We start from the raw sequence: 13,159 nt of genomic DNA, 5'->3' as shown, positions 1-13,159 counted from the left end.
CTATTTATGTTGCCTTCCACCCTGCAGATCTCTCGCACACCACCAAACTTCACTGTTTTCTGAGTGAATCTCGGATCCACGCGGGCTCCAGTAGGTCTCCTGCAATATTTGCGGCGACTGTGGTGTAATTAAATGGAAGATTCATCTGAAAAATCCACCTTTTGCCACTTTTCCAGCGTCCATCCTTTTGACAGGCTGTGGGCCTTGGCAAATGCCACACGGTCTTTTAATTGGCTTTTGTTTAATGCTGGTTTCTGGGCTTCTGGGTACTGATTCGACCATGGAGGCCATTTCTAGATAGAATTCGACTGACTGTTCTGGTTGACACAGGGACTTCAGGTGACCAGGTCTCGTGGAGCTCTGCTCCAGTGGAAAAAGGGCTGACTTTGGATTTTCCAGCAAACAACCGGTCCTCCCGAGCGGGGTCTGCCTGACCTGAGCTTGTCAAAAACGTCTCCAGTCTGTTCATATCTTTTTTTTATCCTCTGTACCAGACGCTGAGACACAGTGAAGGTGTCTGCCACATCTGCAGTGTATCTGGTCTTCAGGCTCTTGATAATTAACACTTTGGTCTCAGGACGAATCTTAGACATCTTGTCAGAGGTCAGGTTGCAGTTGATGTGGCAGTCTAGTGCACTGGGTCCTTTTAATAAACACCTGAGAGTTAACTGATCCATTATTGGTAACAGGTGAAGCTCTAATCTGGGATTGTGTGCATCATTTGACAAGGGGACAAGACTTATGTCTTTGCAAAAATTGACTAATAGGTTTTACCAAGCTGTAAACATCAGAACACTTTTACACAGTTTTGTTTGGCACCGAAATGTTATTCCAAAACCTGTTGGGATTAAAATTATCCATTTCTTGTAAGAAAATACTGATTACAAATATATTAGAGGAACACTTCAGGTGCATGTGTATGCAAGCGACAAGACTTTTATCAGGTACTGTATTTTCTCTAAAATGTGTAAGATGTGCTGTCACATTTCGCTCTGGTCTTACTTACATAAATTAATGATTGGTGCAAAACGGACTCAATAATAACAATATGCAAGGTGGAAATCACCTTGTCTAAACCAGTGTTGTTTTCGTCAACGATGACGATAACGAAAATATTTAGCCAACGAACGTTTTTTTTCATGACAATGACGAGACGATAACGAGCTAAAAACGTGTTTTGTTGGAATAAAACACAACGAGACGAATGCCAGTTTTTGTCTGACGAGACGAGAACGAGTCGAAAATGCGCAACAGTTTCCGTCACATGTTCACAATGTGTGACATTTTATGTGTAGTTGGCCTGCATCGTAGCAGTGTCTGGTTGTGGCACTTGTGACGTCCTTCGCCCCCCACTCCCCAATTCGAATTTGTCGTCTCCAGGCAGGCTTGCAGACACAGTAAGATTTGTTTTCTTGGCCAGAAAGAATACGCAATGTTGCTTTAGCCTTTAAAGGTATAGGCTGAGTCACACACTAAATGTAACTCGTAGCGTTAGCATAGCATTCACGTTCACGTTAACATTAGGCTAATGCTAACGGCAAGCGTCTTCTAAACTCTTGGACAACTTTTTTGCATACAAATTGTGGCGTCCACGTGGCTATAATTAGTTGAAAATAATGTACTGCTTTACTGCTGATTGTGTAATTAATCACCAAGTTGGTGTTGTCCTTGTAGATGCTACAACATGTGCTCGTTCATTGTTTATTCAGAATAATTGGAAACCTTTATTTCTTTATTTATTTTTTGGAGTATTTTTTTTTTTTTTTTTTTACATTGGCAGTTGAAAATATTTTTTGTAAACCGACTAAAACTGGACAAAATTAGTCTTGAATTTTCGTCAACAAAAACTAGACGAAGACAAGCACATTTTGAGATGACTAAAATACAACTTCGACTATTAAGTATTACAATCCAAAAGACGAAAATTAGATGGCCTGCCAAAAACAACACAGGTCAAAACAAACACAAATATGCACCCCAGTGATGGTAAGAAACAGAATGATCCCTTTATGAGCATCTCATCTTTGCAAATGACGTCAGGTCAAACACCTTCATGGGCCAATGAACAATGTGCATTTAGATTCAATTTTAAATGTAGACAATTTGTTGACATTTTGCAAAAATATGTTTTAAAAAAACAACATGGCATGCTTATAGTTACTGTAACCTAGTAGCAGCAATCTTGACAGGAAAATGAGACAGAGGGATAGACACACGAATATACTTTTATACTTGTGGTATTGTGCAACATACACTCAGCCAGACACGGCGCTATATTACAGTCTGTCGTTGTGTTGTACATAAAAGTGAAGAAATAAATGAGGAAGTGCTGAACGTTTCAAAGCTGCATGTTTTATTTCACAATCCTTCTACATATACAACAGTACTTTAAAGGGAACCACGAACAGAAAGACTTGTGGTTCTTAAGAGATAAATTTTCGTATGAGTTATGATAATTTTATATTAAAACCTCTCCTAATGTTTTCGTTTTTATATAATTTGAAAAAATAGTTTAACTAGTAGGTCGCCATTGTTGTTGACAACGCAATGCACCCTGGGCGGTGACGTCACTGGGCAGTGCTGCCATACTTCCACAGTGTCACTCGTTAGCTACATAAACGTGTCATCGGTTCTGCCCTTCCAATTTGAACCCGAGCGAAAAAGTGATGAGCAGGACAGCACTGTTGATATTCACAAAACGAGCAGCAAAAGCAACTAGAAACTGCAATTTCTGGTAAAATTACTCTGGGTCTTTACTGTGTGGAGATACAGATCTTAGTCCCGCCCAGGTTGGTTTGGGGACATTTTGAGGACAATATCAGGTCACTTCCTGTTGATCTGGGAACATTTGGGGGGCGTGGCCTGGTCATATGAGGTCATTTGGGGACATTTGGGGGGCGTGTCCTTGTCATATCAGGCCATTTGGGTCATGTCCTGGTCATATCAGGTCATTTGGGGACATTCGGGGGGCGTGGCCTGGTCATATCAGGTCATTTAGGGACATTTGGGGGGCGTGTCCGATTGATATCTGGTCATTTCCTGTTGATTTTGGGACATTGGTTTCTTTGCCATTGAAAATTAATGGGAAAAAAATTTGGACGTCCATGGCCGTCAATGGCATCAACTTACGAAGGCGTCAAGGAAATCCAAGTACATTGGCATCAATAGAATGGACAAACATGCCCGTCAATGGCTAAACAAAGTGAATGTCATTGGAAATGAATTGGAAAGTTGGACGTCGATCACCGTCAATGGCAATGCCCTTCATAAGCGTCAATGGAATCTGGGACGTTTGGGGGACACGTCCTATTGATATCTGGCCATTTCATTTTGATTTGGGGATATTGGATTTTTTGCCATTGAAAATGAACGGGAAAAAAATTGGACATCCATAGCTGTCAATGGCATTGACATCCATATGCGTCAATGGAATCCAAGTACATTGGAATCAATAGAAATAACATAAATGGCCGTCAATGGCATCTGTCTAAATTGGCCTCAATGCAAAGTTAATGCCATTGGAAACGAATGAGAAATTTGGACGTCCATGACCGTCAATGGCATCGACTTACATGTGCCTCAATGGAATCAGAGTACATTGGCATCAATAGGTCCGACATACATGGCCGTCAATGGCATCAATGAAAAGTAAATTTAATTGGAAATTCCATTTAAAGTGAATGGGGAAATTTGAATGTTGCATCCCATTCAAAATGAATGAATGGATTTCCGGGGAACCGTAAATTTTTATTATGTGATTTAGTCAAAAATTGTCGGACTAGATACATTTTGAAAAAAATTTTTTTTTTTTTTTTTTTTTTGAAAAATCGGCGTTTACGGGCGAACAGAAAACTTTCGGGGTCGTTCGAAAAATTCCCTGTGTCGCTTGAAAATTCCAGTCGTTTTGATATTCGAACAGTGCTGATCGGTCAAACGGTTCGGGCTATGCGGCACGCCGAAGAAATCCCATTAAAAAAAAAAAAACAGGAATAACACTATCTGGGTCTTTGAAAAAAGACCCAGATTAAATGGAGGTCTTCAGTGGGATTCAAACCCGCGTTTCCTGTGCGACAGACAAACACATAGACCACAGGACTAGGGACTACTTCCGCGTGACGTTGGCATTGCGATTTTCCTTATAAAGCAATCGCAAACCACATGCATTGTTTGTCTCTGCGGTAAAACCTGAATGGGAAACACAACTAAAAAGAAAGTGCGGCTAGCTTGACCGTGGAATTAGAAAACGCGGCTCACTTCAGACAGCAAGCAGACAACAATAACATAGGGACTGCGTTAAAGGGTTTATTGGACAAAAACGCGATAGTGAAAAGAGATACAAAGAGGGTCCGTGACAGTAGGTCGGGATAAAAAAATAATTAAAAATAATAATAATCATAATGATAATAAAAAAACGAAGGAAAACTGTGGTAAGAGGCAGGGAAAAAAAAAAAAAAAAAAGGTAATTTTGTAACTAGCAAGGAAGGAATATACAAACTGTCAAATGGCAGAAAGTCAATATCTCGGCAAGCTGCTTAGGATCGGTTTAAAGACACTGCTGATTAGCTGGCCTTGGATGCAGGTACGACGTTGGGAACTCATCCCACATCACTGTAATAAAACAATCTGACCAGCAGCAGAATGTGAGACAAACATTCCACTCGTCATACTTGCTTCGCTTGCTATCTAGCACAGCTATTCCCCTAGTCCAGACCAACCGTATCATCACCCCAGTTTGCATTGCGTGCGTAAAACATGGCACCCTCTGGAGGTCATAACATGTACTAAATATGATAGATTTTTAAATCAATGGCAATAATATATGTGTTTCTCATAACATATTATCGTGAAAGAACAATTTTGGCTTATTAGAGCCTACAAGTCTTTCAGAGTCAGTTCCCTTTAAGTACATCATGAGATAATACACATAGTCAAGGCGTTTGCAGTTTGTGTCAAAAGTTGGCTGGGCAAATATAGCAGAATTTGCCAGTAGCCATCTGTTGTTGTTCTTGTTGTTTAAGATGGCGTGCTCTCGTGGGAGGAAGCGGAAATGCAGAGGAAACTACGGCGGCTTAGATAAGCCAAAATGGTGCCGTTTTGAAAATCAAACGTACAGATTTGAATGTTTTTAACATCGTTTTAACCAGAAAAAGTTTGTTTCGGTTCAACATCGATTAATCGAACGGCGTTATGTCAGTGCTTCTGAATTATTTTCTGTTACGCCCCCCCCCCAGGAAGACGTAAATGTTCTTCGCTCCCCAGCTCTCTGCCGCCACTGTAAATATACTGTAGTATCATTTGTAAAAAAATTCTTCTATTTTAAGTACAACCCTGCATAACATTGTGTTATTTTTAATATTAAAGAAAAAATATAGATCAACTCACAATAAAGTATATAAAATGAAATTATTCATACTGTAAAAATACACTCAAGATACATTTTTTTGACCGTTTGATACTGAAAAATAAAATTTAATAAAATCAGTAAATAATTATAAATTCAAATTGATTAGCAACATTAACTCATGAGGACAATATTTCAAACAATTAGACCGAAAAAAAACAAAAATTAATAGAACAAAAATGACAATGTGATTTACAGTTTTTATTTTTGCTGCAGGCAGTATCAGCTCCTTTGCTATGGTGTGGGGTTATTTTACACTGAGCAACTTAGTATGCCACCTTATATGATGCTGACAGTGCTCGGTGGTTTACTGATGTAACACTGACAAAGCGGGAGGATTGTTGGAAATATTAGGCACTCGCTGAAAAAAATAATGCCTGCTGTCCGCTGCGAACATTTTTAGATAAAGTAAACAGACTGTTCTTTCCTCGTCTTCCACTGTACTAAAAGTCAAAGCCAAAAGCTAAATGCTACATACACTTCGTCATATTTCCTTGTCTAAGCTTTTCATATCTCCAGTGCTCTTTGCTGTGTGCTCTTGTTTGGTTCAAAATTATTGTGTACACGCTAAAAATGAGAGCGGCAGTGCCACCCACTGAGTGAATGAGCAATAACACTTTATTCTAGTACGTAGTTCCCCAAGGTCACATGCGCCACCCCTAGCATCGCTCTGCGCGCCCCTGGGGGGCCTGCCCCACTATTTGAGAAGTACTGCGTTATGTGAATCACTGAAATGTTCTCACCTGGTGCACTTTGAGTGATCATTTGCAATGCAAAGTGCGATTGTAAAGTAAACCACGCTTGGTCCGCATGTGACTTTTCTTCGACAACATGTGGCCCGTTCATGAACACGGCTGACATAAGTTGCACACTGCGGTGCTTTCATTGCTCAGATTCCAAGGCCTTAGGGTCATTTTGGAACCACAGTCCATTTTTTAACCATTCAAAGAAACCTCAATAGTGAAATTGTTGGAACTTTTCTTTAATATTGATGGTGATTAAGTCATAAATTTACAGGAATTGACTTGTAAATATCACGAGGATGCAAAAAAAAAAGGGATGTCATGAGGGTTAAGTATCGCCAAAGGCCATTCAGTGCCATTGATGATGCGCGACGTCCAATCATGCTTCTGCGGTGAACTAAAATGAGTTTCTCGCTAGTAGACGTCCAGTCCATTTGAAGTGGGAAGGCGGTAGTGAATTAACATTCGTTCATTTGCTGCCATCCTTCCGACTTTAAATGGATTGGACATCTAGCGCCATCAATGGCAGGCAAAGAGTTGATATACTGTGTATATACAGATAGCATCGGAGGAATACATAAGTACATAAAAAATAGAATTGATTAAAACAAATGCTAAATATAGAGAATTTTAAAAAATACAGAAGAAGAAATAAGAAATAAATGTGACTATTGAAAATTAATTACAAATTAAAAATATATATACATTTATTTTTTTTTATGTACTAGTCCTTTTTATTTATATTTTACATTTTCCCAAAGAATTGCTTGAACATTTTATTAATTTATTTTAGGGCTGCAGCTATCGATTATTTTAGTAGTCGATTAATCGACGAACTATTTAATTTGAATAATCGAGTAATCGGATAGGGCACATAAAAAAATAAAAAATACCTGAGCAGAGCCTCAAACGGCATTAAAAAAAATAATAAATTAGGGTCTATGTACAACAAAAGAACAATTGGCTAACTTACATAGCAAAAGCTCGCTAGCTTAAATGCTATAAAATGCCAACTTTTTTTTTTTACAGTGCTGTTAACAAATGGTTCAGACATATAATCCCACAAAAAAGCTAAATAGATCTATAAACTAAAATACGAATGTATTAAAAAAACTTTAGCACAAACAAAAACTTAGCTTAGGTTGGTCTTAACAGGGAGCAGCTGGATTCAGCCATGTGAAATGAGGCAGACTAGAGGGCAGTGTATCCACCCAAATCAATAAAGCTAAATGCAAACGCTTTCAAAACAAACCCTTACAACGCCAATTTAATTAAACGAATACTCGAAGCAGCAAAATTTGATTCAAATCTTTTTTTCTAATCGAATACTCAAGTTAACTGTTGCAGCACTAATTTATTTTAAATTATTTTACATATTTCTATGTTTTTGTCTACATTTATTTCTATTTTAATTATCTCCATTTACGTATGTATTTATGTAACTCAGGAATCAAGTGGTTAATGAGTTACTGTAAAAAATAAAGTCTACAATAGCAATAAACCATATACAGTATGTAGTATAAATGAAGTATGTAGTATAAATGAAGACTATTTCCAATTTTTCTGATACAAATCCAGCCTCTATGATTTTTAAAAATCTTTTTTTTTTTTTTTTTTAATTTTCTCACCTCTTGCACATGAATTTGCATACAAAATCCAACTCCTAAATTTGTAATTTTCTTAAATTTTTCAATTATAAACTTAATTCTCATAAGAAAATCTTTAAATATTTTTTTCCCTTTGCATGTCATTTTAGTGCTTATTAAAAGTACAACTCCTTTGTTTGTAATATTTCGACTTCACTCTTGTAAAAGTACAACTTTTCTCATAGCTATTTATTCTCGTTTACGTACAGTTACGTCTTTGTACTCGTGGAAAAGCAAGCAGGCTAAGCTGACAAAATCGCAACCTCATTTGTCTTTTGAATGAACTCCCCGAGTAGCGCGTCATTATTTCTGATCCGGTGACAACACACGCGCATAGCTGCACGCTGCAAAGGAGAACTACGGTCGATGCGCGCAATGTGTGGACGCGTAGCGGCGTTTTGGTCCCGCTCCATTTCTTAATAGGGGACGAACAATAGACGGGAATATGGCGGGAGTTCACGCCAGGGTCACAAGGGGTTCACTCCCAGTGCAGCCCCCTTAATCGTCATCCGCAAACAAATGCTTCCAATTAACTCATCTGTTAGCCGAAAAAAAGACATTATGTTAAAAATGCTGAATATTACGAGCGTAAAGTCTCCTTTGTTTTCTGTTTGTTGTTCAGATTTCTTAAAACAATAAAGACTTCATCAAAAATCATGGTTTTGAAATGTGCTTTTCCATACAAATTCAGAATATTATGCAAAAAATAGTGTGATAATAACGGGGTTTTATTTTTACCAACAAAATGTTTTGAGGGGAAAAATAAGTAAAAGAATATTATGAGCTAAAACATGTCAATTATGAGGACTCTAGTCTGTGTAACAAAAAAAGTAATGTACAAGAATATATATTTTTAAAGCATGCACATAAAAAAAAAAAAATGAAAAAAAATACAATAAACTGAAAAAACTACACAATAGAAAAAGATTTTGAAAAAGTATTTCATAAGAAACATTTCGCATATGTGATCATTCACAAAAACATAACTTAAATATTATCTTTTATAAATATTAATTTTTAAAAATTATAATTATTTTACTATTTCTAAATTTAAATTTTACCGCAAATTAGATGGGGCTTTGCAAAGCAAATATACTAAAATTTTTTTTTTTTTTTTTGTTCGGCAACCCGCACAGCCAAAAACGTTTAACCGACCGTTGACCACTGTTCGAATATCAAAATGACCGGAATTTTTGTGCGACGCAGGGAATTTTTTTAATTTGGGGAGGGGGGACAAACCCAAAAAAATTTTTCAAAATGTATCTCAGCCTACAATTTAGACCGAATTGTTTCTAATAGTACAAATGGTTTCTAATTCATTTTCAATGGCAGAAAAATATGGGCGGTTATGATTTTTTTTTTTAACCAAAAACTTACCATTATGGCCCATTGACATTCAACTGGCGCCCAAGTAAGTCGAATGCCAAGCCATGCACGTCCTTGCCATTGACAGCAATGTACGTCAATGCCATTGTCAGCCATGTACATTAGACATGTGCCGATTACCGGTTTCAAGGAATACCATGGTATGAAAACGTCATGGTTTGAAAAACTATTCCGTCATACCGTCCCTGTTATTAGCTACAGTGGGGCAAATAAGTATTTAGCCAACCACCAACTGTGCAAGTTCTCCTACTTGAAAAGATTAGAGAGGCCTGTAATTGTCAACATGGGTAAACCTCAACCATAAGAGACAGAATGTTGGGGGAAAAAAACTGAAAATCATATTGTTTGATTTTTAAAGAATTTATTTCCAAATTAGAGTGGAAAATAAGTATTTGGTCGCCTACTGACAAGCAAGAGTTCTGGCTGTCAAAGAGGTCTAACTTCTTCTAATGAGGTCTAACGAGGTCTAACGAGGCTCCACTCGTTACCTGTATTAATGGCACTAGTTTTAACTCATTATCGGTATAAAACACACCTGTCCACAACCTCAGTCAGTCACACTCCAAACTCCACTATGGCCAAGACCAAAGAGCTGTCGACGGACACCAGAGACAAAATTGTAGACCTGCACCAGGCTGGGAAGACTGAATCTGCAATAGGTAAAACGCTTGGTGTAAGGAAATCAACTGTGGGAGCAATTATTAGAAAATGGAAGACATGCAAGACCACTGATAATCTCCCTCCATCTGGGGCTCCATGCAAGATCTCACCCCGTGGCGTCAAAATGATAACAAGAACAGTGAGCAAAAATCCCAGAACCACACAGGGGGACCTAGTGAATGACCTACAGAGAGCTGGGACCACAGTAACGCAAGTAACAAAGGCTACTATCAGTAACACAATGCGCCGCCAGGCACTCAAATCCTGCACTGCCAGACGTGTCCCCCTGCTGAAGCCAGTACATGTCCAGGCTCGTCTGCGGTTCGCTAGAGAGCATTTGGATGATCCAGAAGAGGACTGGGAGAATGTATTATGGTCAGATGAAACCAATATGGAACTTTTTGGTAGAAAAACAGGTTCTTGTGTTTGGCGGAGAAAGAATATTGAATTGCATCCGAAGAACACCATACCCACTGTGAAGCATGAGGGTGGAAACATCATGCTATGGGGCTGTTTTTCTGCAAAGGGACCAGGACAACTGATCTGTGTAAAGGAAAGTATGAATGGGACCATGTATCGAGAGATTTTGAGTGAAAATCTCCTTCCATCAGCAAGGGCATTGAAGATGAGACGTGGCTGGGTCTTTCAGCATGACAATGATCCCAAACATACAGCCAGGGCAACAAAGGAGCGGCTTCGTAAGAAGTATTTCAAGGTCCTGGAGTGGCCTAGCCAGTCTACAGATCTCAACCCCATAGAAAATCTGTGTCGGGAGTTGAAAGTCCGTGTTGCCCAACGACAGCCCCAAAACATCACTGCTCTAGAGGAGATCTGCATGGAGGAATGGGCCAAAATACAAACAACAGTGTGTGAAAAGCTTGTGAAGAGTTACAGAAAACGTTTGGCCTCCATTATAGCCAACAAAGGGTACATAACAAAGTATTGAGATGAACTTTTGGTATTGACCAAATACCTATTTTCCACCAGGATTTGCAAATAAATTCTTTAAAAATCAAACAATGTGATTTTCTGTTTTTTTCCCCCCCACATTCCGTCTCTCATGGTTGAGGTTTACCCATGTTGACAATTACAGGCCTCTCTAATCTTTTCAAGTGGGAGAACTTGCACAATTAGTGGTTGACTAAATACTTATTTGCCCCACTGTATTTTCATGTCCCAAAAATGCAGGGGAGAATCCCTCGCTTGCAGCTGCAAGGGTCAACTTTCCCCCACTAGTTGTTGCTCAGTGTCAGTGAGTCAGCTCTGCTACACGATGGCTGGAGGAGGTGAAACTCCAGAACTTTTTCTCCCATCGAAGAAGACGAAATCGCTGGTATGGGAATACATGGGCTACAGAAAAGTTACAGATGGCCACAGCTTTGAGGAGGAGGGCCAACCAACATTAAAACATGTTTGTGGAGGGTGGCTGCCGAGGAGGCAATACCTCCAATATGATTTCACGATTAACGTTTCCCACCAGCTACGAGAGTTAACTAGTGGTGGTAAAACGTGGCGGTTTTTTCTCTGTGGCAACTGTCTGTGTTGAGAAAGTGTGTGTATAATGTGAACATGATACGAGTCATACACACATCATTTATTATGGAAAAAAATAATTCAACTATTTTTGTTCTGATGGTAATAATGTTCAGCTGTGGCTGTGGGTTAAGACTCACCTAAAGGACTGCATTTATTTTAATTTTATTCAGATTTTTTTTTTTTTTAAATAAACATACTTATGTTCTAATTTGCTAATGTTTTAAAAAATTAAAAATCCTGTTCAATTGAATTTTTTTTAACCCGGATATGGCAAAGTAACACATTTTAGAGCAGTAATTGCAATGCCGTGAAACTGTGAAATTTTGGCTTAAGGTGATCATACCATCAGAATCTCACACCGGCACATGCCCAATATACGTCCAAGCCATTGACGGCCATGTTTGTCGATTCAATTGATGCCAATGTACTTGGATTCCATTGACGATTATGTAAATTGATGCCATTGACGGCCATATACATTAAAATATCAACAGGAAATGGCCTGATATCAACAGGAAGTGATCCTAAAATGTCCCTAATTCAAAAGGAGGTGACTTGATACGCTATCAAAAAGGAAGTGACCTGTAATCAGCAGAACGTGACTCTGCAAAAGCAAAGCTACCATCACAGTTTCTCCAGAAATTACATTTTGTAGTTTTATTTTACTAATCAGTTATTATTTAACTCAATACCCACCATTGATGGTAATAGACGTCCAGAAACTGCGAGGACTGGCTCTGAATACTCATTTTTCATTCATTTTATGACATCCAAGTCATAGTACATTAAAAAACAAACTAATGTTATGCGAAAAGATATTTAATAAAAGTCATGCTTTCAAGCATCGAGCCCACCTAAGCTCAATTGACGCGTGAAGCCTGCGATTAATATTTGATGGCACCTTGGATAATTGACGTTTGGTCGTCTTCGCCGTCCCCATCTTTGTGTGTTATTGATTTGAAGAGAAGGCCATCATTTCCAATGATTTACAAGACACATATTCACCAGCTGAGCTTTGTGAATGAGAACGGAATTTACAATGGAGGCAATTTGGCCTGTGGTATAAAGCTGCCACTTGGATTGCGCATGCAAGGATGCGGCGTGAATAGCAATTGGTGAGAACGAGATTGGGCTAACTCCAAAAAATAAAGTTAGACAGTCGAGTTCAGGGGTGTCAAATGTACATACATATGTTGATCTGCCTGACAGGCACGATGTAGCTTATTCTTACTGGGCACACAAAAAAGCGTGCTTTTATTTTGACAACCAACACTTTTTTCATGACGATGACGAGACGATAATGAGCTAAAAATGTGTTTTGGGAGACTAAAACATAACGAGCCCAGTGTCAATTTTTGCCTGATGAAACGAAAATGCGCGACAGTTACCGTCACATGTTCACAATGTGTGATATTTTATGTGTAGTTGGCCTGCATCGTTGCAGTGTCTGCTTGTGTCAATCTTGTGTCGTCCTGCCCCCCAACCCCCACCACCCTCCATCACCAGTGCAGTGTCCTCCAGTCTCAAGGCTTGCACACATGGTAGGATTTGTTTCCTGGTCTTGGCCAGAGAGAATATGTAATATTGCTTTAGCCTTTAAAAGGTCTGTGCTGAGTGATCGTCACACACTAAATGTAACTTGTAGCATTAGCATAGCTTGCTAATGGCGAGTGTCCTCTTAAACACTTGGATTTTTTTTTTTTTTTTACATACAAATTGTGGCGTCCACGTGGCTATAATTAGTTGAGAATAATGTACTACTTTACTGCTGAGTGTGTAATTAATCA

The 13,159-nt window shown here is 38.7% G+C and overlaps 1 protein-coding gene across 2 annotated transcripts in view; it reads left to right on the top strand.

Moving 5' to 3' along the window:
- Positions 1-13,159, top strand: part of drd3 (dopamine receptor D3) — a 66,498-nt gene that overhangs the window by 38,131 nt on the left and 15,208 nt on the right. The window lies entirely within an intron of this gene.

Source organism: Corythoichthys intestinalis, chromosome 20 (assembly GCF_030265065.1).
Source record: "Corythoichthys intestinalis isolate RoL2023-P3 chromosome 20, ASM3026506v1, whole genome shotgun sequence".
NCBI classification, from domain to species: domain Eukaryota; kingdom Metazoa; phylum Chordata; class Actinopteri; order Syngnathiformes; family Syngnathidae; genus Corythoichthys; species Corythoichthys intestinalis.
Note: the sequence above shows the minus strand (reverse complement) of the source record. Positions and strands in the feature narration are given on the sequence as shown.